Genomic DNA, 15,267 nt, shown 5'->3' with positions numbered 1-15,267 from the left:
ACTCCACCTACCCACCCATTTTGCATCAGCAGCTAGGAGAGTTGCAAAGCATCAGAGTAACGGGAGATCCCCATTCTCCAGCAGCGGAATAGGGACGGAGAAAGATCTTTTACTCCTTCAACAGATCAGAAGCAGAAGGGAGCACCAATGTTTTAAAAAGATGTGAAATATTAAGCCTCCAGGCAGAATCTAGGGCAGGGGTGGGCAAACTACAATCCGCAGGATGGATCCGCCCCTCAGGGCTTTGGATCCGGACAGCGGGATTCCCCTCCATGGCACCGTGGGCTCTGGCCCACTCTAAGAAGCAGCCGGCACCTCTTCCATGTGCCCCCTGCAGGGGGGCAGAGGGCTCTGTGCATTGTCCTTGCCTCCAGGACCCATCCCCCACAGCTCCCATTGGCCGGGAATAGGGAACCCTGGCCAATGGGAACTTCAGGGGAGGTATCTGGAGGCACCGATAGAGCAACGCACATGAAGCTCTCCGTCCCACTCTCCTCCCACAGGGGCTGCAGCACTTCCTAGAGCAGCATGGCACGGGGCCCGGGCAGGTATGCAAGAAGCCTGCCCTGGCCCCTCATGTGCGCTGCTGCCACCCTGGAGCCGTTTTAGGTAAGCAGCACTGGGCCCAGGCCCAAACCCCTCCTGCGCCCCACCCGACTCCCTGCCCTAAACCCCCTGCCTGCAATCTGCACCCCAACCCTCTGCCGAGCCCCCTGCCACACCCACACCCTTCCTGCACCCCAACCCCTTGCCCTGAGCCACCTCCCTCAGTCTGCACCCCTCCTGCACCCCAACCCCATTCTGAGCCCCCTCATACGCTCTGCACCCCTCCTCTGCACCAATCCCTTGCCCTGAGCCCCTTCCTGCAATCACACCCCCTCTCACACTCCGCACTCCCTCCTGCACCCCAACCCCCTACCCCAGCCCTGCATACAATTTCCCCACCCAGATGTGGCCCTTGGCCCAAAAAGTATGCCCACCCCTGATCTAGGGACAGCGCCCTTCCCAACTGACTGGAATAGAATCTGAGGTTCTCACCAAAATGATGCTTCTAGGCCTTACTAGAGTCCAACACAAACAAAAAAAAAAAATAAAAAATATAAAAGCCCTTTTATATGAGTCTCTAGCTAGCAAGTGGCTGGTAAATGTTTCTTGCTCTGTACCAGAGCAGTGCTCTTCCCCAGCAGTTCCACTAACATGCCACACATTATGATGCCAAGTCATACAGTCACCACACTGCAAATGAAGGCCATGTCTATACTTATAAGCTTACAGCATCACAGCTGTACCGATACAGCTGTGCTGCTGTGAGGGTGCTCATGTAGACGCCTTATGCGATGGGATAGAGCTCTCCCATCAATCTAATAAAACCAACTCAACAAGTAGCAGCTCCTGCCAATATAGCACCGTGCACACAAATGCTTATGCCGGCAAAACTTGTGTAGTTCAGGGGTGGTTTTCTTTCACATCACTGAGTAACGAAAGTTTTGCCAACTTACATGCTAGCTTAGACATGACCTAAGCCATCCTATCTAATTAGTAGTACATTGCCACTATCTGTTCCAGAGATAGAACCTATATAGTGCCTTCCTTCCAGCTATCACATGGTGCTGTTACTGCTACAAAACTCATTCAAATCCAGCAGAATGTATGTATAACATTTCAAAACGTATGAAGTCAAGGCACACAAATAAAAGGATTCCTGGAATGAACAATCATTTTCACGTTAATTTACCCAACCAGACCTCTGTAGGCCTCATATAGCTATAGCATGTTTTATGATTCTCAATTATGTTTTCCCTACTTTGCAAGATTTTCCATGCGCCCAGGTAGTAAACATGTTTAGAAAATGGATATTTTGAGTGATAAAGCATTTCTAGATTTTCATTGGAAAGGTACTTAAAGAACTCTCCCACAAAGAATCTACTACAAAGTCGTCTTTTCACTAAGGAGCTGCTCTGAAACATGCCAGTATAGCTGTTATATAGGGTAAGAGACAAGATGATGGTGCGACAGGCTAGTAACAGGGCAGTCTGCTTTAACCAACTGACAAAAAAAGTTAGCTTTAAATAAAGGTTGCTACCATGTATACATAGGCACCGGCTTCTCCTCTGCCCCGTGGGTGCTTGACATGCACCCCCGACCACACCCCTGCACCACCCTCATCCCACCCCAATTCCACCCCCTTTCCCCAAGTCCCTGCCCCACCACCTTACCACCTCCTCCCCCAAACGCGCCGCAACCCCACTCCTCTCCCTCCCTTCCTCCCAGAAAGTCCTAAGCGACGCCAAACTGCAGTTAGGAAATGGGCAGGAAGCGCTAGGAGGGGGAAGACTGGGGAGGCGGTGCGCTCCAGGGAAGAGGCGGTGACGTTGGGGGAGCTTGGCTGCCGGTGGGTGCAGAGAACCCGCTAATTTTTCTCTGTGGGTGCTCCAGTCCCACAGCACCCATGAAGTCGGCACCTATGCATGTATATATACATAATATACAACATACATAAGAGCACATCACCATCACCTCCGTGTCGATCACCTTCTCTATAGCATAGGAATTCATGGAGAAATCTTTCCTGCATGGAGCAGAAGAGGAGGGCAGTTACACTCACTTGCTTTGTTTCAAATTAGACTGAAAACCTCCCTGTGTGATTGTAGAGTACCTACCACAATGGAGGTGTGATCCCAAATGAGGCCTCTAAGCACTACTGCAATGCAAACAGTAAGGGAAAGGAAACAGTGAAACAACTACCTGATCCAACTCTAACTGAACCCTCTGCAAAAGAGGGGAGCTCTGAATCAAGTGCATGATTTCTGATGTAGTTGTAAGCTGCATATTTTGGGTGTGGGGGGGAGCTTAACTATGTCCCATATCCCTGTTCAGCCTCCACCTATAAATAAGAAACATTTTATATCCTCTTATCTTACATCAGTTTCCAACATGTGCTACAAACTCTCCATATATGGCTAAGACAATGGCTCAACCACCGATTATTAGCCAGTAACACTAACATCTTAGCTCTTACATCTCACACATAAACCAGAAGCTCAACCTTATCCCATTCCAACTACTAACCTGTAAGTGGGTCATGAGACCAGAACATATCACTTCAGTCTTCAAACAGTCCAGAATCATCATCTCCACACACTCTCCTCATTCCACCATGAGGCAGAAAACCCATCTACACTCCCAATACAATAGAATTCTTATGTTGTCTTGATTTATCCTCCCTAGAGAGGCTCACTATCTTCCAGATACCTACCACACATCTTTCATCTAAAGTCACTTTACACATTTAAACCAAAAATCTCAGTCCATTCAAATATTATTTACCACACAAGAGAAAGAGGAATCCACATATCTATACCATGTATGACATTTTCATTTGCAGTTAGTGATTTAAGAAGCATTTCAACTTTTGGTTTGGTTCTGTGACACAAGCATTTCCCTGTGGGAAGACATGAGAACAGAGTTAAAAGATCAAATCATGAAAGAAAAAAATTTCACAAGAGTAAAATAAATTTTGCCTACTTTAAAAAAAAAAGTAACATGTTTAAACGGCAGAAAAAAGCCTTGATTTCCAGTTTTATTACTTTTATGGATAGCCTGTTTCACCTGTTTACTTGGTGCATTTGACAGCACTTTCCATACAGTCAATTTAATGTTTCTGCTATAATTAATTTTGCATGTTTGTGTGGGTTTTTGGGACAGCTCAGGGAGAGAAAAACATTTTGAAAATAGGATTATGTGGTTGTAAAGCACTAACAAAAGTTGACGGGAACTCAGAGAAGTGTATCTGAAATTACATTGAAGCCATTTTTTAAAACTGAATATATTTCAAGTTCACAATGACCTTTAAAGGATTTTAGAATATACAATCTGATGTTTTAGATAGGTACACTTAAAATATTGTCTGAATGGTGAATATCTTTGTATATTTAAGTACCTTCCTAAACTGTTTGTTACCATATTTTTCAAGGCCTGGGGGGAGGGTATGTTAAACTATAACACTCCTTGGCATACATACATTGTAGCAATCTTAACTTACTTTTAGTAATGTATTTTTAAAACAAAAAGCCTCAGAAGCTCCATGCTGGCCTTGAAGAGCTCTTTAGGATCCCCAACTGTCCATACTCCATAGGAAATGCAGATCTTAGGAGCTGTGGGGGGTGGAAGGGTCCCTTGGCTCCCTCTACTTCACATTGCCCTACAAAGTTTATGAACTATGGAGAAAGGATGGTCCAGTGGTTAAGGCTCTACCCTAGTGCTGAATTCCTTGCCCCATCTTCACAGACTTCCTGTGTAAGCTTGAGCAAGTCACAGCCTCTCTGTGTCTCAGTTCACCATTTGTAAAATTGGGATAATGGTACTCTCTCTGCCTCCCAGAGGTGTTATAAGCATAATTCCAATAAAAGAGATTCTCATATGCTACAGTCATGGGGGCAATATAACTATCTAAGATAGCCAGATTTCTGCAATGCTGTTCTCACATCATAAGCAGCTAAGTCAAACATTAAGGCAGATTTCTGCAAACAAGTACTTTAAATAATTGAAACTGTATTTAAAATTTTAAAATAAAGCAGTTTCTTTTAAAAGCATCCATAATTTAAGTGCTTTCACCACTTGCTGTCAAACTCTCCAGAAATCTCTCAGATGTACTTGAGTGAAGTAATATAAAAATACTTTCTGTGAAAAAGTATAAGCAACATGAACACAGGATTTATAATGGCTCCCTACTTATCACCATAACTAAGGATTTACTGCTAAGTGGTTTCTGTGTTCAGGAAATGTTTAGCTAACTAATTCAAAAACAGCTTGAGAAAGTTTCTTCATATTTTGAGAAAGACAGCTGGATATCATTCTGCAATAAACCCATTGCTGCAAATTAAATTACTAACAAAGACACCAAAATTTGTAAAGCTGGGATTGAGACCCTGATCCTGTATCTTCACACCCTGCCACTACCACTGGAACTAAAAGTGAGTTACAGAAAAGTAGTATAGCAAGACCCTACATTCTTTTTTATATGCAACTAACCACAAGAGGGCACACTGTTCACATGTACATCATCACTAAATCTTCTTGGTTACAACCATTTCCTTCATATACAGTCTAAAAGCAAACTTTAAAATCCTTGTTTAAGCTTTTTGTCCCCCTGATTGTTTTATATTTAAGATTCATGAATCATTTATCTCAATATATCCTTGAACAGAAATACTGGAAAGCCAGTATCATAACATCAAAAAGTCAAGGAACAGAATCCTCAGATGAAAATGAATTTTTAAATCACTGTTTAAAAACCATGGGACTGTTTGTTAACAGCTATTTAACTCTAATTGAAGGAATAGCTTGAAGACAAGACCTTTTTGAAACATTTCAATTGGGGAGAGCGGGGAGAGGACAACATTCCTGTATCAGTTATTTGGACTTCTAAAGAGAACTCCAGCAAAAGAAAGGAAAATAAACATTTAATATTTTGGACATTTCAAATGTCAAACACAAGCAAAAAATCTCAACACATTAAAGAAGAAAAATAAGGCCTCAACACATTAAAGAAGAAAAATAAGAAATAAAATATTGCATCAGGGGTCTCCAACCAACTCCCCTTTGCAGGTCACTTTTAACTAAGGCCAGGTCTACAGTTAAAACTTAAGTTTTAACTGCACTGCAAATATCACTGGCAGAGCTTAGACTAGCAAAAAGTCCATCCAGCCAACATGGATAATGTGCATGTGGGTTACCCGTAATCTTTCAATTCTACAGTACGTCCCAAATGGAAAACTTCATTTGCCTCTTTGAAGTATTCATAAATATGAAAGACATTATTCAACTTGATTTGTTTTAACTTAAAAAAATTTCACTTCCTGACAGAGCATCTTTTAGATATTAAGTCTTTGGAAGGACCAGCATTGTTTTGCTTTAAAATGTCCTTTAAAAACGTGTGTACACAGATTTTTCTATTCCCCAGTTGGCATTTGAGACTTTTCAGAGAGCAAAATAATTGATTATACAGGGGAAAATAGTGAAACTGACTATAAAAAAGTAAAAATGGAAAAAACAGAGCTCTACACCACCTTTCTGGTTATTGTAGTATTTACTTTTAATTATGACCACTATAGAGTTTTCATAGAAAAAGCTGATTTTTCAAGCCGTTTTTCCTTTAAATTTATTGTACATTTTAGAGAGAAAAGGAATATTTTATCATACTTTAAGCCCCTTTGCTGGACACCTTTTTATTGGAGAAAAGAAGGGATGTTCAAGGTATTTGAGAAATTTTATTGATGCATTACACAGGTCTCTTGATGCATTTTCAAAGAATCAGTAGTAAACCAAGATGCAATATAAATATTCTATATTTTAATTATCTATATTAGCTGAAAACAGAGATACTGAAAAACAGTTCAAAAAAGGCTCTGCAGCAAACCTGGTGACAGAGGATGTAATCTTTGTGTAAGCATATCCACATGCCCAGATGACATGGTACCCCTGTCCAGCTCCTGAAATCACTAAAATATTTTACAACTTTGTCAGAGAACTGAAAAGATACATTAAGTCTTCAGACAGCAGTGGAGTCAACAAGCTGTCAAGTCTTGCTATGACCACTAAATTTTCACTGTAATGTACCACTTCAGTTGATGGTACCGCTATTTCTGACCTATTTAATACAGTTAACCAGGAAGCAGAATCTTGCATTTTGTCCAGGCTCAATGAAGAAGCCATTCTGTGACACAAGAGCTCTGACACCAATTACCTCACTAGGTGAGTGTGTGCATGCTACTTTAAAAAGTTCTCCCACTGTTGCACCTCCATGGGTTCTCCTGCTCATACTGACAGGGCACAGGCTTATTTCCACAGTATTGACTAATGGCAGGTCTACACTATGGGGCTAAGTCAAACTAAGTTACTCAACTCCAGCTACGTGAATAATGTAGTCAGAGTCGACATACCTTAGGTCAACTTATTGTTGTGTCTACACTGTACTGGGTCAACAGGAAAAACTCTACCATCAACTTATCTTATGCTTCTCGTTCTGGTGAAGTACCAGAGTCAATGGATGAGCAACTCCCAGTGGATTGATCACCACAGCGTTGATCTATGGAAAGTGGAAACAAACCCTAACTCTGAGCTAGACAAAGTCTAGACAAATTAGTGACCACCAACGCCTTGTCTATACTAATGCTCCTATCAGCCCTACTACCAATAGAATTAGCAGCAATAGGTGAGTTCAATAAATGTTAGAAATTTTGTTGACTCCTATTACAACTGTTTTTGTGTCAAAAAGATCCAGATTATCATAATGTCCAACTACTACATATTCTACTCAGACATGTTTATCTTTAATACAAATTTAGTAAGCAATAAATACGAGTAGAATTGCAGAAAAGGAAACATTTTTCAAAAAGTGGCACAAGCTAGCTCCTGAAACAAGAAAGCAAAGGGTGATGAGCTGAAAATGATTACATTTAAAAAAGTAAACAAAAGCTGAATTCAGATATGAAATTTAGAGAACAAAATAGGGACAGCAAAAATAATGGCAAAAGTAACCACAAAAAACAAGGCCATCATGCTGAAGTAATGGGCATAGGTGAATGTTCGGGGGGAGGGTTTACTCCAACTATGTCAATCTGTATTGATCCCCTTAACCTCAAACTTGTCTTGATTTAAACTGCAGTTATACATGCTTCAAAGTGCTGGGAGTGTTTTGTTGACATTGAGACTACTTGTCTTGGATTAATACCAAACATACATGATCCTGATCAATGGGCTCTTCAGCCTGCCAAGGCCTCCAAGGTCCCACGCTGCTGATTATTCCCCTTAACACCCAGCTCACTGAGGGGAAGGCCTCAGTCCTGAACCAGCTCTTCTCTCCTAGTGTCTGCAGTATGACAAGGCCAGGCACGCTCAGAGGAGTATGGTTTCCGTGCGAACGGAACCTGCCCACGGCTCGCCCAGGACACGGGACGGTCCCGCTAGGGTGGGAGAGGAGAGTTCACAGGAATCAGGATAAGAAGGAAATTACCAGGAACCGGAGGTGGCCCGGGATAATCCGAGAAATCCCGCAGCTGCCTGACAGGCTCCGGTCCAGCAGCACTCACCCAACCCGCGGCAGGACCCGCTGCCAAGGGGCCACTTGGACGAAGCCCGCACCCCTCAGAGCCACCAGGGGGTGGGAACAGGACAGGGTGAGGCCGCCGGAGTCTCCTCGGAAGCCAAAGGGGAAAAGATCAAACGCAGAGGCTCCGGGAAAGGCCTATATCCCATAAACCAAGTCCAAGCAACCTCGGCTCCTCATAGGCTGTCTCCCGTACCCTTTCCCGGGTCAGTAACCATAGGCGAGGCCGGTGCTTCCAAAGCGGCCTACACACGTTCCCGCAGCAGGGCCGCGTGTACGAGACGGACAAGCCCCGAGCGGGAAGGAGAAAGGCTCAGACACCACCCGGCGCCCAGGGGAGCCAGCCAGAGCCAGCAGGGTCAATTACCTGCGATCCCGGACGAAGAATCTCTCACAGCCGAGGCAATTCCTCACTCCCAACAACACAAGATGGCGGTCGCGCCGCCACGCATCGTCACGTGATGTAGGGCACCACCTACTCGCGAAGGCCCCGGATGAGAATGGCGGCGGTTTGCGGGAGTGCGCGAGCTGACAGATGGGGAGTCCTAACGCTAACGGCTGCCGCGAGTGACGCGAGCCCCGCCCTACTACCAGCACAGAGCCTCGAGAAAGCGTGAGGCCGGCAGCGCCCGGCTATCTGCCTGTCACCTCCTGCGCCACCCAGCTGTACCCACCGCCCATGCTGCGCTTCCCTCACTGCTTCCACAGTGTGCAGGGCTGTCCTGCCCTGGGGCACCCTGGCTCCTGCCCCTCCTTGAGACTCGCTCTGGCAGTGGGGGCCTAGGCCACGCAATCCTGTCACCCAGGTGCCAGCTAGGGTGACCAGACAGTAAATATGAAAAATCGGGACAGGGAGTAATAGGAGCCTATATTAAAAAAAAGACCCAAAAATGAGACTATCCTTATAAAATCAGGACATCTGGTCACCCTAGTACCAGCTATGGACCCACTCTGCACCCAGCTCCATGTTGAACGAGGGGACTGGTCAGATGCTTCCCCACAGCCTCCACTCCCTGCACATCTCACTCTTCTGCTCTCAACTGCCCCATGTCTTCCTTCCCCTGGCCTGTAATGACCTTAATCCACCATAGAGCCTAGACTCCTTCAGCCCTCTGACGTGTAGCCAACCCCTACTTCATCTGCAGCAACCACCCTGTCAAGGTGTTCAGGCTGCTTCTTTTCCCAAGCAAGCAGTGACTGTAAGTGCAACTTGATCAGTGCTCAGGGCCTGATGAAATACATCTTAGAATATTCAAGGGGTTGACTGAGGAAATATCTGAGCCATTGGCTATTGTCTTTGAAAACTCATGCAAGATGAGAGAGAGTCCAGGGGCCTGCAAGCAGATAAATATAATGCCAATCTATAATGACAATATGGGAATTTACAGATCAGTCAGCTTAATTTAAGAACCCAGAAAGATAATGGAGCAAATCATCAAACAATCAATTTGTAAACACCTAGAAGATAAGGTGATAAGTAACAGTCAACATGCATTTATCAAGAACAAACCATGTCAAACTAACCTAATAGCTTTGTTTGACAGAGTAACAATCCTTGTGGATGGGGGGAAGCAGTAGATGTGGTATATCTTGATTTCAATAAGGCTTTTGATACTGTCTCACATGATCTCAAACTAATTAGGGAAATGTAGCCTAGATAGAGCTGCTATAAAGTGAGTGCATAATTAGCTGGAAAACCATTCCTAGAGAGAAGTTATCTATGGTTCAGAGTCAAGCTGGAAGGGCATATCAAGTGGGGTCCTGGGTCCAATTCTGTTCATTATCTTCATAAATGATTGAGATAACAGTATATAGAGTACACTTAAAGTTTGAAGACAATACCAAGCTCAGAGGGGTTGCAAGTATTTTGGAGGATAGGATTAAAATTCAAAATGATCTGGACAAACTGAATAAATTGTCTGAAGTAAACAGAATTAAATTAAATAAGGACAAATGCACAGTATGTTTGTCCATCATTGTCGATGAAGACCTCAACAACTCATTCGTTCGATGACCAGACTCTGTGCGTCTAAAGATGACTGATCAGTCCGATTCGGGCGTGGAACGTCCTGTCACACGTGGCAGACATGATGGCACTGTCGATGATGTGCGGGCAGTTCTGGACTTTCGCAGCTCACACTTTCTTTCAGCCTCAGCAGTACGCCTCGCCTTAGAGGTATTACTGCCTGTGTGAATGAGGCTGCGCCATACCGGACGGTTCAGTGCGAGGGTTTCCCTGTGGTGGTGTTGATCTCGAGGGACTTCAGAGAGATCTTCAGCGTGTCCTTGAACTGCTTCTTTTGTCCTCCATGGGAGCGCTTTCCCTGGGTGAGTTCTCCATAGAAGAGTTGTTTAGGAATGCGCTCGTCTGACATTCTCACGACATGTCCAGCCCATCTGGTCTGGGCTGTCATCAGCAGTGTGTGAACTGATGGCAGACTGGCTCTGGTAAGGACTTCAGTATCAGGCACTTTGTCATGCCATCTGATTTGTAGACGGTTTCGCAGACAGGAAACATGGAGGTGATTGAGCCTTCGTGCATGACTCCGATAAACAGTCCACATCTCGCAGGCGTACAGCAGAGTCGGAAGCACCACTGCTCGGTAGCCCTTCAGCTTAGTTGGTAGGCTGATCTCTCAACGTTCCCAGATATTGGAGCGTGATCGGCCAAATGCAGAGCTGGCTTTAGCAATTCGGCAGTTTACTTCATCATCGATTGACACTGCTCGGGAAAGAGTACTGCCCAGGTACGTGAAGTGGTCCACTGCCTGAAGTCTCTGTCCATTTACAGTGATGGACGGTTCTGAGTACAGAGCGTGGGGAGCTGACTGGTGCATGACCTCAGTCTTCTTGATGTTAATAGTGAGACCGAAGTTGTTGCATGCAGATGAAAACTTGTACCATACTGGCTTGCATTTCTGGCTCTGTACTAGCATTCAGAGCACAATCATCAGCAAAGAGAAAGTCTCGAAGTACAGTTTCCTTCACCTTGGTGATGGCATGCAGTCGCCTGAGATTGAATAGTTTCCCATCGGTTCTGTACTTCAGGCCTACTCCTTCAGTGCAGTGTTGAAAGGCATCAGTCAGAGTGGCAGAGAATATCATGCTGAACAAAGTGGGTGCTAAACACCGTTGGTGACTGGGAAGGCCTCAGATGTTTCACCATCATCCAGGACATGAGCCATCATACCATGATGAAATTGACGTACCATTCGTATGAATCTGTCTGGACAGCCGAATTTCGACATGATCCTCCACAGGCCCTGGCGACTGACAGAGTCGAATGCTTTCGTGAGGTCCACAAAAGTTATGTAGAGTTCATGATTCTACTCTTGACATTTCTCCTGTAGCTGACGCGCAGCGAAGATCACGTCAATAGTCCCACATCCCTTGCGGAAGCCGCACTGTGATTCTGGCAGTAAGCCCTGCTCCAGGTGAGTGATCAATCAGTTCAACAAACTCATGCTAGAACTTGCCCCGCTGTAGAGAGCAGCGAGATTCCACGGTGATTGTCGCATACCTGGCAATTGCCCTTCCTCTTATAGAGGTGCACAATGGACGCGTCTCTAAATTCCTGTGGAATGGATCCCTGCTTCCAGAAGGACTGAAACAGCTCAGTGAGTTTCCATAGCAGCAGGGGTCCACCGACTTTGTACACCTCTGCTCGTATGGCATCTGACCCTGGGGTTTTGCCACTTGACAGCTGGTTGATGGCTTTCTTCACTTCATCCTCTTCTGGTGAAGCATCCATGGAGTCGTCGACTGCAACCTGGGGCATCTTGTCAATGGCTTCATCATCGATGACTGAGGGACAGTTGAGAACTGCTTCAAAATGTTCAGCCCATCTCTGGAGAATCTGCGTCTTTTCTGAAAGGAGCACAGTGCCATCAGAGTTCAGGAGGGGAAAGCTCCCAGAAGACTATGGACCATAGAGTGTATTGAGGGCTTCATAGAACTGCTTATAGTCGTTCCTGTCCATGTACACCTGTATTTTATCTGCTTTGGTGCTCAACCACAAGTCCCGCGTTTTGCGCTGTCGGTTCTGTACTGTTCTGCGAGCATTGATAAAGGTGGTCTTCTTTGCCACTGAGGATGGATCGTTCTGATATGCACGATGCAGTCGGTGCTTCTCAGCAAGTAAGGCCTGGATTTCTGCATCATTTTTGTCAAACCAGTCTTGCTGCCTGCGTGTGGAGGGCCCCAATACCTTCGATGCACCTGTATGGACAGTGTTGCGGAATCGCTCCCAGTCTTTCTCAGCGTCATCCTCAATACGAAGATCAGCAAGCTCATTCTCTAGATCTTCCACTAGATTTTCAGTGATGGGGCTGTTCTTCAGCTTTGACACATTGATCCTTTTGAGAGCCTTACAACCTTGTGGTCGTCTCTTCGGCATGATACGGAGCTTCATTTTAGATACTATGAGCCTGTGATCCGTCCAACAGTCAGCGCCACACATAGCTTTTGTAACCCTGACATCTTGTCTGTCCCTTCTCCTGATGATGACACAGTACACCACCAAGGAAGGAACAATCAATTGCCACATACAAAATGGGAAATGACTCCCTAGGAAGGAGTACTGTGGAAAGGGATCTAAGGGTCATAGGGGATCACAAGGTACATATGAGTCACAGTGTAACACTGTTGCAAAAAAAACCCAACAAAACAATCATCTTTCTGGAATGTATCAGCAGGACTGTTGTAGACAAGACGTGAGAAGTAATTCTTCCACTTTACTCCATGCTGATAAGGCTTCAATTGGAGTAGTGTGTCAGGTTCTGTGCACCATATTTCAGGAAAGATGTGGACAAATTGGAAAAAGTCCAGAGGAGAGCAACAAAAATTATTAATGGTCTAGAAAGCATGATCTGTGAAAGGTTGAAAAAAATGGGTTTGTTTAGATTGGAGAAGAGAAGACAGGGTAAACATGATAACAGTTTTCAAATACATAAAAGGTTGTTACAAGGAGAAGGGTGAAAATTCTTCTTAATCTTTGAGAATAGGACAAGAAGCAATGGGTTTAAATTGCAGCAAGCGAGGTTTAGGCTGGACATTAGGAAAAGCTTTCTAACTGTTAGGGTAGTTAAGTACTTGAACAAGTTGCCTAGTGGTTGTGGAATCCCCGTCATTGGAGGTTTTTAAGAGCAGGTTAGACAAACACCTGTCAGGGATGGTCTAGATCAGGGGTTGGCAACCTTTCAGAAGTGGTGTGCTGAGTCTTCATTTATTCACTCTAATTTAAGGTTTTGCGTGCTGGTAATACATTTTAACGTTTTCAGAAGGTCTCTTTCTATAAGTCTATATTATATAACTAAACTACTGTTGTATGTAAAGTAAACAATGTTTTCAAAATGTTTAAGAAGCATCATTTAAAATTAAATTAAAATGCTGATCTTACTCCGCCAGCCTGCTCAGCTCGCTGCTAGCCTGGGGTTCTGTTCACCTAGGCCGGCAGTGGGCTGAGCAGGGCCTGCAGCCGGGACCCCAGACCTGGGAGGGGGGGTTCAGGGGTCAGGGCAAAGGGCTGGGGGGGCATTCAGGGCAGAAGGCTGGGTGTGGGGGGGATCCCGGGGTCAGGGCAGAGGGATGAGGCTGTGGGGGTTCAAGGCAGAAGGCTGGATGTGGGGGGGATTCAAGGGTCAGGGCAGAAGACTGTATAGGGGGGTCAGGGCAGAGGGATAGGGCTATGGGGATGCAGGGCAGAGGTCTGGGTGTGTGTTGGGTTGGGGGGGTTCAGGGCAGAAGGCTGGGTGTGGGGGTGGGTTCAAGGGTCAGGGCAGAAGGCTGAGTATGTGGGGGGGGTCAGGGCAGAGAGCTGGAGTGCTCGGCTCGTAGGGGTGCTCCCAGCCCCTTGCCCTGAGCGGCTCACGGCAGGGGGCTGGAAGGGATATGCCCTGTTCCACCCCCTTCCCCAAGGCTCCATCCCTACCTCTCTCTGTGTCCTTTACGGAGCTGCGTGCAGGCTGCCACTCTTCCCTCTCCCCATGGCAAGGGCCATAAGATGATTGGTGCAGGGAAGAAGAGGAGGAGGGGCAGGAAAGCACCATGCTGGGGGAAGAAGCCAGCTGCTTAAGGCTGAGGGAAAAGACATTGAGGTACGACGATTTAATTAACTTGTTAGATCTCGAATGTAATCGTATTTCCAGATGGAAAACCAACAGGCACTCAGTAAGTTTTTTCAGCTAAAAATATTACTTTATTTATTTACTTTATTTATAGCCTTAAACAACAATATTAGTACTTGATGCAACCTGAAAACTATCATTAGCTGTTATGCGACATCAATAAGGGAGTGACCATTTTTAGCTGAGAAAACCATTCTCTAATCAGGCGATTTCAGCCAAATGCATTTGGCTTTACCTCTGAGCTTTCAGGTGAATAAATACTCGACACTGTGCACTGAACACTGGCCATGGCTGATGTAATAGTTAACACAAATGTCTCTCTCTTCTTTTTTTTTTTTTTGAGCCAATAAGTTGAAAAATGCATTTCTCAAACTTGTTTTGAATTCACATAAAAATAACACATTAAATATATTCAACAACAAAAAATTAGAATTTAGGATGATCTTCATTGTAAAATGAACCTCGGGAGACTGGAGAGACAAGGTGGGGGAGGCAATGTCTTCCATTGAACCAACTTCTGTTGGAGAGAGAGACAGCCCTCTGGAGACTGGTCTGAGAGAGTATCTGCCTCTATAGAAAAGTTGTAAGGTTCTGGTCTCTGACAACTTGTATTTCCATTCTCTTGGCTCCTTGCTATTAATAGTGGCTAGATTAGTGCAAGAGAGAAAGAGTTGCAACCCAAGCTGTCAAAATAGGAGCTTGCAGCTCTGTTACAGAAGCAGCTGTGCCTTGTTCAAATGGCTTTTCTTGGCAGAAGTCAGTTATATCATGTGAACAGCTCTTTGTATTTTACTTGGAGAGTTCAGAAGTGACCTGTGTCTGAGATGGGAGAAATCTAGTTTGTGGGAACGTTCTTTTAGTCAGAGAAACCACCTAAAAGTGAAGCTGTCAAGCAACATTTCAAGAAGGGAGCATTTTAAAGATATTCCTCTGCAAAACTTAGCATTTTTCTGAAATTTTACTTGGAAAAATTAAAATACATTTTAGTATCTTATTAGATTTCTCTTAGGACTTCCATTATGGTCAAGCAAGCAG

At 44.9% G+C, this 15,267-nt stretch overlaps 1 protein-coding gene across 7 annotated transcripts in view; it reads right to left on the bottom strand.

Annotated features, from left to right (window-relative positions):
* Window positions 1-8,576, bottom strand: part of GIGYF2 (GRB10 interacting GYF protein 2) — a 155,843-nt gene extending 147,267 nt beyond the window's left edge. For 6 of the 7 annotated variants that reach the window (XR_007775958.1, XM_050965306.1, XM_050965308.1 and 3 more), the window contains exon 1: window positions 8,475-8,576. The gene's annotated coding sequence lies outside the window, so the exon portion shown is untranslated. Of the gene's footprint in view, window positions 1-3,361; window positions 3,443-8,474 lie in introns of all 7 variants that reach the window. The other variant, XM_050965307.1, reaches the window with a different exon arrangement.
* Between the last annotated feature and the right edge of the window lie 6,691 nt (window positions 8,577-15,267).

Source organism: Gopherus flavomarginatus, chromosome 8 (genome assembly GCF_025201925.1).
Source record: "Gopherus flavomarginatus isolate rGopFla2 chromosome 8, rGopFla2.mat.asm, whole genome shotgun sequence".
Lineage (NCBI taxonomy): Eukaryota > Metazoa > Chordata > Testudines > Testudinidae > Gopherus > Gopherus flavomarginatus.
This window is presented reverse-complemented; position numbering and strand designations above follow the sequence as displayed.